The 16,492-nt window shown below is 39.9% G+C and overlaps 1 protein-coding gene across 17 annotated transcripts in view; it reads right to left on the bottom strand.

Annotated features, from left to right (window-relative positions):
• SYTL5 (synaptotagmin like 5) overlaps positions 1 to 16,492 on the bottom strand; it is a 288,224-nt gene that overhangs the window by 271,543 nt on the left and 189 nt on the right. Inside the window, exon 1 of one of the 17 annotated variants that reach the window (XM_082378142.1) lies at positions 16,029 to 16,420. The exons of the other annotated variants lie outside the window; for them this stretch is intronic. The gene's annotated coding sequence lies outside the window, so the exon portion shown is untranslated. Of the gene's footprint in view, positions 1 to 16,028; positions 16,421 to 16,492 lie in introns of those variants that run through there. 17 annotated transcript variants of the gene reach the window in all.

The following is a 16,492-nucleotide window of genomic DNA, read 5'->3' as shown; positions in this document are numbered from 1 at the left end:
GGTTGAAATGAGATAATCAGCCAAGCCCACAGGCCAAAGGCCACACTGCTTTGGTACCCCAAACATATAAAGCATAAGGAGGCATTTGGGACAGAAGACCAGTGAAGACAAAGACCTTTCCTCTCCATTACTGGAGAGAAGTAATAAAGGAATCATGTGACCCTTTAAAAAATAAGACTTAAATCAGACATCAGAAATGCCAACGCAGGAAGCTCTAGGGAAACGCAAGGAATTTTGCTACCCAGACTCTAGCTTCATGCTGGAGGTCCAAGGCATCATATCCCATCAACTGAGGACTGATTATATCTGTATGGCGCTGAGGTAGGGGCTGAGTATACACAGAATTACAAGTCAGTCTATTTGTATCCTCTAGAGGCTAACACTGCAGCTGTGAATAGACATCCTGGAGGCACAGAGGGCCTAGCTTAGATGCCAAAAGTATTGATGTGTTAGAAGTTCAGAGGAGGGAGTAGTGGGCAAGGGCTGAGCAAACCAGGAGAATTCTGGGTTTATAGCTAAGCTTTACCTTGGTCTAGGCTAGGCCAGGACTTGTATAGTAGACCACAGATGCACAGAGAGGGCCAGGGAGGTCCTCTAGGCAGGTCAAAAGGTACAGGCAAAGGTAGAAATGTATCACCAGTGACCGATTATACCAGTTGGCTGAGGGAGAAGATTCCATAGGGAGGCTAGTGGGAGATCCAGTGAGTAGGGTAGGTAGGGGCCAATCTGTAGAAGTAGCTTTTCCCTGGCCTAAGTCTTTTTTTTTTAAATTTATTTTATTGAAGTATAGTTGATTTACAATGTTGTGTTCATTTCTGCTGTACAGCAAAGTGATTCAGTTATATATATATATATATCCATTCTTTTTCATATTCTTTTCCATTATGATTTATCACAGGATATTGAATATAGTTCCCTGTGCTATACAGTAGGACCTTGTTTTTATCCACTCTGTATGTAATAGTTTGCATCTGCTAACCCCAAACTCCCATTCCATCCCTCCTCCACCCCCCTTCCCCCTTGGCAACCACAAATCTGTTCTCTGTCTGTGAATCTGTTTATGTTTCATAGATAAGTTCATTTGTGTCATATTTTAGATTCCATATATAAGTGATATCATTCCTGGCCTAAGTCTTGATCCAAGTCTGGCACCTTTGTGAATAGAAGTTTCAGACCTTGTCACAAATATGTTTCCTTGTAACATACAAGGAAATTTACCTCAAAAAATAACAATAATAATGAGTGCCTACCACAAACTCCCAGGTAGCTGAGGGGATTATTATTCTGCATTTAGGTTCTCCATCAATTCACAAGGGATATTAAACCAAATGACTGAATATACAAAGTTATATGGGCCAAGTAGCATCTTGCCAATATCACAATATCTTTTGATCCTCCAAGTAAATGTCCTGGTCGTGTTGCCATAGTTGGGAATGTTTATAGACTATATGCTCTTCTAAAGCATATATATATATATATATATATACACACACACACACACACACACACACACACACACACACATATATATATACGTATATATATATGTGTGTATATATATATATACACACATATATATATACGTATATATATATGTGTGTATATATATATATATATATATATATATATATATATATATATTCCTATACATATATTCCAATTCCTACTTTCATTGGTAACTAGTCAAGGATCCACATATTGACTATATAGCTAAATACTTCATTTTTCACCCAGGTGTACTAAAATTCCCCCCTTAAAATACTGCACAAATGCAGTATTTTTCGGTATTTGTACTGTTAGCAACAGCATGGTTTTGCCTATTAAATTAAACCGCAAAAAGGTCACCAAAATGTTTCAGCAAATATTTAGTTGGAACAAGGTCTTCAGAGGAAAAAAAAAAAAAGAATAAAGGTTTCATGTGGGCCAATCTCACAACTGGCACTTAACAAATAAATACACCTACACCCAAAGCCTTCTCATTTAATGGAAATGTCTTCTATCAATCAGTTAATGCCACGTGACCCAGACCAGACACTTCAGAGGGCCATTTTAGCTTGTGGTGGAAGTGAAGTTGGAGGGCAAGGGTGAGCTTCAAATCCATCAGCCCACCACTGTCACCCTTTGGGTATTTAGGATACTTAGGTCAAGGGAATTGGCATATGAATATAGGGTATGGACAGAGGCAGGGATACATTTCTTCCTTAACATCTTCTCTACATGAGAGTACACATATGCTTTTCTATATGCCTTTCCTTTCGACTTTTCACTTATTACAGGGAAAGTGAAATGGGGTCGAACTCCTTGTTTACAGTATCCAATGTAATTAAAATATTGTTTCACCTGCAGTTATTCACATGCTACTCACCCTGCCAGATGCCAAGGGAGGAGAAGGCAGGGAGTACCTTCAGTCAACAGTATCAGAACCAAACTGCTTTCTTAGACCTAAGACTGCTATAGCAAGTCTGGTGCAGAGCAATTAAAGGGTCCAGGGCTCCTCCCCTCAGAATTTCAAGTCCTGGGAGTGTTGAACCTTGACTGTCCCTATAAGGTGATGGCAGACAATCAGGGGATCAGGATACTGAGTTCTTTTCTCTATGCGTCTGTGGCAGATACTGGAGAGTGACTCATTCACACTTATTCCAAACCCCTTCTAGCAGGTCTTCTTGCACAGCACAGGCTAGAAAACTTTAAAAAAAAAAAAAAAACACGTTTTCCAGACTCCCTTGCAGCTAAGGTTCCAGGTGTGATTTAGATTCTACCAGTCAGATGAATCCACAGGAGGACTGGAATGAGGAAGTAAACTTTGTGAGGGATAGCAGTGATTCTTGAAAGCAATGGTTGGAGGCATTTGGTTCCTCCAAAGAACACTGATAAAGGTTCTTTCTATTCTATTCAGGTGCTGAATACTACAAGGCAGCAGGAGTGAAGTTTCTGCTAGAAACATCCTGGGTGTAGTTGGCAGTTCTCCTAGTCAAATAACATCCAAACCAGGTTCTCTGGACCTCTTCGGGATTCTGTAAACTACTGTATCAGTTATTCGTTGCAACAATAATGCTGCATAACAAGGCCAAAATTTCAGTGACATACAAAAATAAGCATTTATTTAGCTCATGAATCTGTAGGGTTCAGGTGGGCTAGACTGGGCTTGCTCATATATTTTGTGGTCAGCTGCGTTTCAGCTCACCCACATGTCTGGGCGTCAACTGGCTGAGAGCCCATCTAGGATACCTTTAACTGGGACAACCGGAATGACCTGGCTCTGCATCCCGTGTGTCTCATCCTCCAGTAGGCAAAGCTTGGCATGTTCTCTTGAAGATGACAGAGGAGCAAGAACAAAAGTATAAATGTGCAAATGCTTTTTCAAGCCTCAGCATGCATCATATCTACTAACATTTCATTGGTCAAAGCAAGTCACATGGTCAACCTCAGACTCAAGGTACATAGAAATAGTCTCCTTGAGTGAGAAAAACTACAAGGTCACATGTCCAAAAGGCCTGGATAGAGGTGGAGAGAATTGGGGCCAGAAACACCATACCACCTAATACCTTCAAATAAATTCTTCTGCTTAAACTAGGTAGAGAGGACTTGGTTGTTTTCAGCTAAGAAACTTGACTGATACAGCTACACTGCTTGATAATCAGGGGTTAAAATACACAAATGTGGCAAAACTCCACCAGAAAAAAACCTTGGAAAAATGAACTGTTTTACAAGCAAGTAGAGTGACTGAGTTAAGAATTCTATGATTGACCTAATCACCTTTGGTCTGCTCCTACCCTCCCCTTTCTTATTTCTCTTTCATTACCCTGCTCTCCCTCTCCTGACCCTTTGCTTTAGAGTCTAAAGAAGCTGAATGATAGATATATGCTAATACATGTATTGAAAATCTCTGGAAAAATACCAGTAACAGTTAATAGGAGATGCATCTGAGAAGGATACAAGGATATGGGGTGGAAAGTAGTCCTAATTTTCACTGTGTGCTCTCTGATGGTTGAATTTTTTTTTTTTTTTGGATGGTTGAATTTTTTTAACCACATTACTGAATTGTTCTTTTGGTTAGATTTTAAACCAAAAACTTGACCAAAAAAAGGAAAGAGACAAAGAGTGAAACAAAATCCATGTGTAGCCATTGTTTTACTCTTTTTTGTGTGCTTAGAAACTATAGGTCTAGCCATAGTTTGGTACAGAAATTCATGCTACTGGCCATAAAAAAGATTGGGATTATTTGATTAAAAATTCATTACCATGAGTCCATATTGATATAAATAAATGATTGAATAAACAAGTAAATGGGAGAGAAGAGACAACTTTCCCATGCAGAAGAATTCTAAATAATTTATATAGATACCCCACTCTCAAGGAGATGGAACATAATTCCCCACAACTTAAGCATGGCCTGCACATAGTGGCTTCCTTCCAAAGACAACAGTATGGTAAAGTGGGGGAAGAGTAGCTTTACAGTGGAGAAACCCGACAAACACTCCTTAGCCAGGTGATCAAGGTCAATATCAACAGTGGTAAGTCATGTTGACAGTATGTACTCTTGATATGATGTGATGAGAATAGTACTTCACCTCTACAGCCTTCATCAACACATAACCCCAGCCTACTCATGAGAAAAACATCAGACAAATTCCAATTGAGGAACATTCTATAAAACACCTGACCAGTACTCCTCAAAACTGTTAAGATCATCATAAACAAGGAGAAGTCTGAGAAACAGTCACAGTCAAGAGGAGGCCAAGGAGACATGATGACTAAATGGAACGTGGGATCCTGGAACAGGAAAAGGATATTATGTAAAAATTAAGGAAACCGTATAAAGTATGGACTTTAGTTAATGATAATGTACAATACTGGTTCATTAACTGTAACAAATATACCATACTGATGTAAGATAGTAATAATAGGAGAAATTGGGTATAGGTGTATGGAAACTCTATACTAGCTTTACCATTTTTCTGTAAATCAAAACTGTCCCCCCAAATAATATATATTAAAAATCATTACTACATCAACTATACTCCAATAAAAATTTTTTTAAATAAAATTAAAAAATCATTACTACATATACATACTACTATATATAAAATAGAGAAACAACAAGGACCTATTGTATAACAGAGGGAACTGTATTCAATATCTTGTAATAACCTATAAGGGAAAAGAATCTGATAAAGTATATATATATATATATATATATATATATACACACACATATATATATACACACAAATATATATGTGTGTGTGTATATGTGTGTGTATATATATATATATATATATATATATATATATATATATATATAACTGAATCACTTTGCTGTACACCTGAAACTAACACAACATTGTAAATTAACTATACTTCAACTGAAAAATGGTAAAAAAAAAAATCACTACTGATTCTGGAAAAATCGTTAAAATAATCAATCAATCAGTGAATCAGTCAATTAGGTACTGTGGAGGATACCAATGACACCATCTAAGTACCCAATCAGGATCCGCCAAACAGAAATTTCACACTGGAACCAGATGTTAGTGAAGCTCAGAGAACAGACATTAAAAGGTCTATGGGGAGGGGGAAGGGTAAGCTGGGACAAAGTGACAGAGTGGCATGGACATATATATACTACCAAATGTAAAATCGATAGCTAGTGGGAAGCAGCCGCATAGCACAGGGAGATCAGCTCGGTGCTTTGTGACCCCCTAGAGGAGTGGGATAGGGAGGGTGGGAGGGAGGGAGACGAGACGCAAGAGGGAAGAAATATGGGGATATATGTATATGTATAGCTGAGTCACTTTGTTATAAAGCAGAAACTAACACACCATTGTAAAGCAATTATACTCCAATAGAGATGTTTAAAAAAAAAAAGATCTATGGCTCAGTAATGAGCGCATTTGAAAGAAGCTGTGGGATGAATAAGGAACTCTCCTTGATCAGCATAATAATTGTAGAGTGCAAGCTTCACTATACACTTGAGCAACTTTTTAATTTATGGGGCAGTCAGGGAAATGCTTCTGTTTCCTTCTGTTTTAAGACTGAGCTAAACAAATAACCCAGTCAAAAACTGGGCAGAAGATCTAAATAGACATTTCTCCAAAGAAGACATACAGATGGCCAATAGGCATATGAAAAGATGCTCAACATTGCTAATTATTAGAGAAATGCAAATCAAAACTACAACAAGATATTACCTCACACCAGTTAGAATGGCCATCATCAAAAAGTCCACATATAATAAATGCTGAAGAGGGTGTGAAGAAGAAAGGAACCCTCCTACACTGTTGGTGGGAATGTAAATTGGTATAGCCACTATGGAAAACAGTATGGAGGCTCCTTAAAAAACTAAAAAATAGAGCTACCATATGATCCAGCAATCCCACTCCTGGGCATATATCCAGAGAAAACCATAATTCGAAAAGATACATGCACCCCAATGTTCACAGCAGCACTATTTACAATAGCCAAGACATGGAAGCAACCTCAGTGTCCATCAACAGATGAATGGATAAAGAAGATGTGGTTCATATATACAATGGAATATTACTCAGCCATTAAAAAAAGAATGAAATAATGCCATTTGCAGCAACATGGATGGACCTAGAGATCATCATACTAAGTGAAGTAAGCCAGACAGAGAAAGACAAGTCTCATATGATGATATTTGTGCTTATATGTGGAATCTAAAAAAAAGATACAAATGAACTTATTTACAAAACAGAAATGGACTCACAGACATAGAAAACAAACTTACGGTTACCAAAGGGGAAAGGCAGGGGAGACGGATAAATTAGGAGGTTGAGATTAATACATACACACTACTATATAAAATAGGTGACCAACAAAGACCTACTATACAGCACAGGGAACTCTCCTCAATATCTTGTAATAACCTATAATCGAAGAGAATGTTAAAAAAGAATATATATATTTACGTGTGTGTGTGTGTATATATATATATGTGTGTGTGTGTGTGTATAACTGAATCACTTTACTGTAGACCTGAAACTAACACAACACTGTAAATCAACTATATTTCAATAAAAATTGTTTTTAAAAAAAAGACTGAGCTACCTCTGAGAATAAGTGTTTTTACTGGAGTTAGGAGGGGCACCCACACGTGCTCTGCCCACTACAGCTCACCACGGTGGAGAGGCCCTGAAGGAGAAGAGACTCAGGGAGTCAAAGCCCACCGTACATTGTTGTCGGGCCGTCACTAGAGAGTTATTTGAAGGTGGACAACCCTGAGTGGGGAAAATAGAGTGGAGAAGGGAGACGGATGAATCCAAAGGTAAGGCCAACTCCTCTGAGAAGGGGCAGGACTTTCTAAGGGAAGTATGGAGGCCTGTCTGCAGGGACAATGAAGAGGAAGTTCCTCTCAAAGAGAAGGTCTGTGAGATCCGAAAGGCAATTGGGATGCACTGTGCCTGTCCCGCCCCCCAAGAAGGGTTGGAGTTAAGTGCTTCCCTTGTGGACTACGATTTAGATAATATTGGGTATTCACTTTAAATCATTTCCTTCAGCTGTTGTAATTTCCTTTGTTTCGCTTACAGCAAGTTTCTCAACCTGGGATCCACGGTCCCCCAAGGGTGTATGGATAGACTTTAGAGGGTCCATGAATTTGGATGGAAAAAAATTACATCCTTAATATTCACTAATCTCTACCTGAAATTTAGTATTTCCTTCAAATATGGATATAGGCAACAGACCACAATAGTATGAGCATCTGTGACTTTGTCACCAATAGAAATCACAGATATTTTTGCATGTCGCATTAGAGTTATTGCATATATAGTGAAATATCCTTTATATTCATTACCACTTTAAAATTAAGTTAATAAAGAAGTACCTCACAAATTTTTTTTAATATTCTGATAATTGTATTTCAATATAATTTGTTTCCTTTGTAATCCAATCTGCTTGATTTTATGTATTTAAACCACTATTCTAGTAAAGAGTCCATTGCCTTCATCAAAGGGTCCATGGCACAAAAATGCTGTAAAGGTTATAAACCCTGGCCTAGAGTTGAAAATCTGGTACAACCTTACAGCTTTTTAAGTAGTGCTGTCAAAGAAAGCAGGTTTGAAACTAGAGAGAAATGTCACGTTAATAGCCTCACCACTCCCTACCATGATACTGCCTCCCAATACACACACACACACACACACACACACACACACACACACACACACACACACTCCCTCCCTCTCTCTCTCTCTCTCCATAGAAACAAGTGGGACTGCAGCCCATGAGTGCAGTGCTGAGACCAGCAGTAAAACGACAGTTGGATGGTGTACAGCAGAGAGCAGTGAGGAGCCTCAGGACATATAGAAACCACAGGCAAGTGGATGACGGAGCAGAGGACACAACAAACTCTTCTCTTCTAAAGATACTAAAGGACGTAACCCTTAAGGGCCATAAGGAAACTGAATCTTGTGCCCTGCCATTCTAACTGATTATAATACACTTGGAAACACAAAGGGAAGAAACACATCACATGATGAAGAACACTGACTTTGAGAGCCATCAGCTCAGAGTGAGGGCTAGAGTAGGCTTTCACCAAGGCCATGCTCTGTTAGCACAGCATCTTTGTAGGTGGTAGTTTTATTTTTAAAAAATTATTATCTGATATATACAACGTAATCTATATCACTTATAAATAAAGTATAAGGAACAATGATAAATGACCTTAATGAACCCATCACCCAATGCAACACCTAGAACATTATGAATGCCAGTGCATCTACTGTATGTTCCTACCTATCCCATCCCTGTCTCCCCATCAGAGGAAAGCACTAACCTGAATTTGGGATTTACTTTGCTTTATAGTTTATCATATATGTATGATTCCTCCCAAGGTATTGTTTAGTATTGTGTGTTTCTGAGCTTTATAAAAATTATGCCCAACTGCATGAAGTTTTTGGTAACTTAGTTTTTCATTCAGTATTTTGTTTCTAATAGTCAGCTATGTTCTTGCATATAACAGTGGTTAATTCATTTTTATTCTATTGTGAAATAACAAATATCAAAAAATTTAATTTATCTATTTTCCCATCAATGAACAATTAAGGTATTCCAGTATTTTTGTATTATAAGCCATGTTGCTAAGGACATGCCTCAGGAGATTTCCTGGTTCACATGCAGAAGAATTTCTCTAGGGGTTATACCTAGAAATAAAATTGCTGGGTCAAAGAGTATATGCGTGTTCAACTTCGCAAGACAGTGCCAAGTTTTATTTTCCAAAATGATTTTACCAAATGTGCACTCCCATCAACAAGGTACGTCAATTCCTATTAATCCGTGTACACACCAATACATGATACTATCAGATTTCATAATGTACTGCTGTCTTTGCACACTAAAGACAGTACACTGCTTCATCATGTAAGGGGCATAAAAGTGTCAGCAAGTGCCAAAGTTTTATCAGTACAGCTTAATGCAAGGTTATACAATGTCTTAACCTGAGTTCTCCCTGAAATGCAGAGCCTGAGACAAGGGTTTGCAGGCAAGTAATTTATTTTGGGAATTGATTTCAGAAAATAGAATTAGGGAATTTGGGAAAATGGAACCAGAAAGAGATAAAATCAATACAGGGGCATGTTTTTGAGTTGGCCACAAACTGTAGGCAGCTGGGGCCTTCATCTTGCTTAGACCCTCTGAGAACCTCTTAGAAGCCAACAATACTAAAATGCAGCTCTAAATTATCTAGCCAAGGATGGGAGAAAGGAGCGTTTATCCCTGGCTCCCAACCCACATTAGTCAAGGAATGACTCATGGGCCTGTGACACCCTCACATTCCGTAATACCCACGTGGGCGCCAGGCAGATCCAACAGGCCTCCGTGTTGAAACATCAAAGAAGGCTTGGCGTGGAAAGTGAAATATTCACTGTGAGGCTCAGGCAAGGTCCTGTCTGGTTACACCCACATGAAACTGGTTACTGGATCAATGGCTTGACTAAAAGGTAGGCTGAAAGGATGCACAGTGAGGCATAAGATGTGCCCAATACACACAGCTAGTAAGTGGCAGAGATGCAACGCAAACACGTGTGTTTATCACAGTTCAAATACTAGGCATTTGGCACATAGTACGTAAACGCTGTCCACTGCCTACCCAATAGCCATCACTACCTTTCTTCTCTGCTAAGAGAACACTAATATTTTCAGGAAGCACGCAAAGATCTCTGGCATGGAGCTGGCACAGTAGCTGCATGGTGCCATCACGAGCCCAGATTCCTTCTACTTTTCTATTCGGACAACTTCAGTGCTGACATACATCCAAGACATCACTCCAGGGTCCAAGCTGGCTCTAGCCATCATGCCTGCATTCCAGGCTAGCAGCTGGAAGAAACAGGAAGTATGAAAAGGGCCCTCCTCCCAGCCAAGCCAACTCTCTTTAGGCAGGCTTCCTAGAAGTCCCCACACAACATAACAATTCTATCTCACTGGCACAACTCAGTCATAGGATCACACCTTGGTGCAAGAGATGCTGGGTCACAGAGACTGCTCATTGGATGCACTGCCACCAGGAATAAAACTGCATTCTGTCACTAAGGGAGAAGGCGAGAAATGATACTGAGAGGCGATTAGAGGTCTCTGCCAAAGTACCCCTTTTATGTGGGGCAAGTTTTTAATCTATACTTCAGTCTTCCCATTTGTAAAGTGGAAATAAAAGTACTACCTCACGAAGTTGTTATGAGGACCAAATGAGATCATGTAAATAAAACTGCACAGTTGCTGGTATGCAGACAGTGATTAATAAATGCTAGCTGGTATTAATTCACTTTGGCAAGTCATCATCATCAGGCCTGGCACTGAGCAGTACAAGCTCGGATAACTGATCTTATCAGTGTCTCCGCATTTATCAGGCTTGAAGGTGCTGGTTGCTGACTCACCTCTATAACGCTCATAAGTGTTTAAAGGCAGAGTGGCAACTTAGTAATTTACAATGAGAAATATAACTTTCACGCAGACCAGACAGCCTGACCAGGCTATTCGCTCCCTGAAGGCAATGGACACGGAGAATCATAAGGTTGATTGCCGAGCATGAAATCAGGAGAAACAGAATTAGTTATACAATCCAACTATTTAATGGCATTAGGCTCAGACAGTCTATTGCATCCATCTCCACAACTGAGCTTATCTAACCTGGTGGGTCAGATGATCAAGCTGAAAATATCACAGGTAACAGTGCTGGGAGGTTTTACCAATTGTTGGCAAAATTCACCAGGAAAATGTGTGAAAACCCTGAGGGTAAACTCAAAACACTTATGGCATCAGCAAATTCATTCTGAATAGAGGCCCTACACACCTGGTATAACTTTGAAAAAGTCATAAGAAAAGGAAATGGTTTAACAAGACCCATTCTTCTGATAACAGCCCCAGAGCAAATGGGGCAGCATGAAACATGCTTTTATCTTTAAGATCTACTGGATTACAAGTTGAATCCATTTTTTCGTTTAAAGTGGAAATATTTTAGTTGCTTCATATAGAGATAATAGAGAACATTTATAAAAATTAAAAAATAAAATGCTATAAACTGAGCAAATAGAAAAATATAATATATATACACGTGTGCATAAAATCTCACTTGTGACAAAGTACAAAGATAATTTTTTTATCTTCTAGGCTGAACATATACCTTCTCTTGAAGCAGTTTTTCTGTAAATAGGGTACAATAAAAAGTAAGAGAGAAATGTGTTATAAAGGAAACAGTGTTAGGGACTTCCCTGGTGGCGTAGTGGTCAAGAATCTGCCTGCCAGTGCAGGGGACACAGGTACGAGCCCTGGTCCGGGAAGATCCCACATGCCCGGAGCAACTAAGCCCGTGCGCCACAACTACTGAGCCTGCGCTCTGGAGCCCGCGAGCCACAACTTCTGAAGCCTGCGCGCCTCGAGCCCGTGCTCCGCAATGAGAAGCCCGCGCACCGCAAAGAGGAGTAGCCCCCGCTCGCCAAGACTAGAGAAAGCCTGTGCGCAGCAACGAAGATGCAATGCAGCCAAACGTAAAAAAAAATACATTTATTAAATAAATAAAGGAAACAGTGTTAAACTTTGGCATCAAAGTTGCTTTTGAGTCTTGGCTTCACCTCTTGTAAGTAATGTGATCTGAACAAGTTATTTAATGTCTCTGAACTTTTTTTCCTCTGTGATAGACTGCAAAAAATAGCCCCTGTTCTTTACCCCCTCTACATCCATCTCTTTTGTCATATAACTTTGTAGGGCCCTCCCACTCTGACTCTGGGCCTAACCATGGGGCTTGCTTTGGCTAACAGGATAAGGTGGAAGTGATGATATGCCAGTTATGAGTCTAGGCCTCAAGAGCCCTGTGTATTTCCATTTGCTCTTCCTTGCACTTCTGCTGCTGCCCTGAGGACACGACTCAGGGTCGCCTGCTGGAGGATGAGAAACATGTGAAACTGAGTACAGGCATACCAGTTGCTCCACTCAAGGTTAGTCTAGGAATATTACTCAGTCATAAAAAAGAATGAACTAATGCCATCTGCAGCAACATGGATGGACCTAGAGATATCATACTAAGTGAAGTAAGCCAGACGGAGAAAGACATATATGATATCACTTATATGTGGAATCTAATTTAAAAAATGATACAAATGAACATATTTACAAAACAGAAATAGACTCACAGAACACAAATTTATGGTTACCAAAGGGGAAGGGGTAGGGAAGGATAACTTAGGAGTTTGGAATTAAAATATATACACTACTATACATAAAATAGATAACCAACAAGGACCTACTGTATAGCACAGGGAACTATATTCAATATCTTATAATAACCTATAATGAAAGAGAATGTAGAAAAAAGTACATATATATATATATATATATATATATATAACTGAAAAAAAAGAGTTAGCCCAGATCAGCCAATCTCCAGGTAACCCCAAGACATGTGAACAATCCCAGCCAAGATCAGCAAAACAGTCTAGCTAACCCCCAGCTGACCTAGACACATGAGCTTATAATACATACTTATTGTCATACACTACTGAAATTCTGTGGTTGCTTGTTATGCAGCATTATTATGGCAGTAGATAACTGACACACACACATATCTGATATATTAGAGGTTACAATGGTTAAATGAGATATTATAGGTAGAGTGACCAGCACACCAAAAAAATATATAGCTATTTTGGGGATAGGTTTCTACTTTATAAAATACAATCACATTCTTGAAATTATACCCAGGTCACTAGCATAAGTTTTGGATGTTCCTAAACCATTTAGTCTCACATTTACAGACAGTCTGTTGTTTTACTCTCGCAAGAGAAAGCCCACACGCAGCAACGAAGACCTAACGCAGCCAAAAATAAATAAATTTAAAACTCAATTAAAAAAAGAAAAGTCTAGGGATCAGCCCATAAATCTGGATTTTAAAAAGCTCCCTGGGTGATTTTTAAAGTGCAACAGTTTGAGAACCACCGATAGTCTACTTCATTCCTTTGACTGATGAGAAATCTAAGGTATAGGATTCTGCAATTGTTAAATTTCAATCTCTTGCTACTTGCTTAGCTGAGCTCCCATCAGTATGTCCTCAAACCTGGTCCTTCTGTAAATATATCAGGACTCTTACGGGGAAAGAGTCAAGAATCCAAGCTGGCAGTGATATACGCTCTCTTCTTTTCCTGCATCAACTTAAACTTTTGTGTGTGTGCTAAGAATCATCTTAACCATCTTCCACAGTAAGGAACAGAGCAGGCTCCCAAAGAAAATCGGTCGCCCTAAACTGTCAGTATCTACTACTTCTTATGTTCTTCTTGCCCCTCCTGTTAAGTTGCTCTCCAGACTCCTAGGATCCAAATTAAAGACTCTGAGTTTGTGTAAACCAGAATTTCAGGGCATTGGTGCGAAACCACTAATTAGGTTTTTTTATTGGTAAACCCCTTTCCGCTTGTCCCTGCGAAGTTGTGAAGCTCCCAAACTCAATAGTCTACTCACAGCACAACTATTTACTGAATGTTTACTCTGTTTCAGGAGCTGGAGGATCTGACCCACACTTAATACAATGCAAACCATACAAGCTGTATATATATATATATATATTTCTATATATAGAAATATATTTTTCTACCTGCAGTCTCTAAAAGTTAACACACTCTACAAAAGTCATTTAGCACCCTTAAAATACCATACCCTAGGGGGAAAATAATCCTGTTCTGAATGTGCTTTTGCTACATTGATTAATATTTAATGCTTTAGTTGGACCAGTCATTAATATAGTCACTGATTAAAACAGAACGATTTTCTTTCATGAGAGTCCAGCAGAGTTGCCGGCTAACTCTCAAAAGCCATCTATAAAGCCCCTCTCCCCAGCCTCCTTCCCACTATACAAGCTAAAAAGCCGGATACTCACTTTCCTGGCCTCCCTTGCCACTAAGGACTGTTATGTGGCCCAGCTTTGGCCAATGAAATACAAGGGAGATTCTGTTGGGGAATTTTGGGGCAATCTATTTCTTCTCTGATAAGAGAAAGTTGCATGAGGGAAATTACTCTACCCCTTTCTACCCCGTTTTCTGCCTTTGAACATGGGATAAGGATGTAAATGTCTGGAGCTGTTAGAGCCATCTTGAAACCATGAGGGTAAGGCATTGACCCAGAACCCTGACACTGTTGGACCACTGAGCCAACTCCAGTGATCACCTGCTGTCAGCCTTCTCTAATTTGTTAAAGCCACTTTTAGTTGACTTTTCTGTTACTTGCAGCAAAAAAAAAGTCACAATTAATACATAGATGTTTTCCATATATGTCAAACTCTTATTTATTTACAATACAGTGCAGTATGAAGATCCACGCTCTGAGAATCATTGAATTCGAAGGATTATCTTCTAGGAGTGAAGAAAAAGCATGCCCAGGTGGTGTTCAAGGAATGGTAAACCCTATCTAAACTGCCAGATTCATGTATTCATTCATTCATTCAGACCCCCCCCCCACCAATTTAATAGGCTCCAAGGATACACAGATAAGATATTACCCTGCCTTCCAAGAAATGTTATTATCTTGAGCAAAACTGGTGTGCAAACCAAGAGTCACAAGATACAGAGAAGAGTCACATTATCTGAAAGGTGGGAAACCTAACTCAGTTTGCGGGGCTCCCTGGGAAGAGCTTTGGAAAAAAAAAGGATCATCGCAGCTTCCACTTAACTCTAAAAAGTTACCCCTGTGAGCTGACTAAACGTCTCAGGTTTTATTGATTTTCTTCCAAGGGGGGAGGGGGGGTGAAGGTTCATTTCTATAATCACAGATTATAAACCAAATGATGATTCAGGAAAGAACAATTTATGAGGGGCCACCCAATCAACTGCCAGAAAAGCTGCTCCCACCATCTTTCTCTCTCCCCCAAAGCTAGAGAAAGACTTGGTCTGGTGGGGGGCGAGGGGGCATATTACTTTCCTCCCATATCAGCAGGGTTGCTCATCTAGAACAGAAGAATTGTGCCGTGAATTAAGACCACCTGTTAACACTACATCCAACCAAACATGATAAAGCAATCAGCCGTCAACATGAGCCACAAATGCACGCGTTCTAGGTTTTTCCTCTGCTACTTTTAAGCAAAAAAAGGACAGCAACAATTGGTACCTATTTAATAGTCACAGAAACACTTGCGCTTAATGGTAGAGAAAGGGGAAAGCACCCTCCCCGCGGTGATTTTTCTGAAGGCAATTAATGGAAGCATTCCCCCTCCCACGCCCCCGCCACCCCCAGCCACACGCACTGGTAGAGGAAAAGGAAAACTAACATGTAGCTTTGCATTCTTAAATTCTTATAAAGAAAGAGTGCTCATTGATTTTCTTGCAAAGGAAATAATAGGTTTTGAAGCATCTCAGAAAATAAGACCGGCGGTAACCTCCTAAAATTTTCCTGGAATACAATACATTCAAAATAAAATATTCAAGAGAGTCCTTCAGTGAATTGTTTCAACATGATCGTGGCATTCACATTAATTGTGCCTCCGGAACACTGTGACTCGGTCAATGGTGCCGAGATTGATATGCAGCAACTGCGGTTACCTTACAGCTCTGGCACGTCCTGGGCTGGGGAGGCTTGTTCCAAGATCCCAACTCAGGCTACAGTCAAACATCTGCCACCTCGCCGAGAATGAGAAAACCGCCCTGGCAAGGGATTCCAGCTCAGCCTTCCAGCTTTCTTGCCACCTCCGCCCCCCAAACGCCACCTCTGAGAATCACCCAGGAAGAAAGTGGGGGAGGAGGGAGACACAAGAAACAAATAGAACATTCCTAGCCCCATAAACGCCGCATCCGGACATTTGAAGATACCCGGGAAATTAAGAATATGGCCCCAGAGTTTGGCTTGTTTGGGGTCTGGGCATGGATTTGATCTCCTCTGTTGCGTTTTAAAAATCGAACTTTCAGTCTCCAACGGAGAGAACCAGAGGGTGGAAGCAAAGGCAGACCGAGACACAGACTGGGAGACCCCCCCCCCTCCCCGCGAGTCACCCAAGCATCCAAAGACG

The sequence above is a fragment of the Balaenoptera borealis genome (genome assembly GCF_965194805.1).
Source record: "Balaenoptera borealis genome assembly, chromosome: X".
Lineage (NCBI taxonomy): Eukaryota > Metazoa > Chordata > Mammalia > Artiodactyla > Balaenopteridae > Balaenoptera > Balaenoptera borealis.
This window is presented reverse-complemented; position numbering and strand designations above follow the sequence as displayed.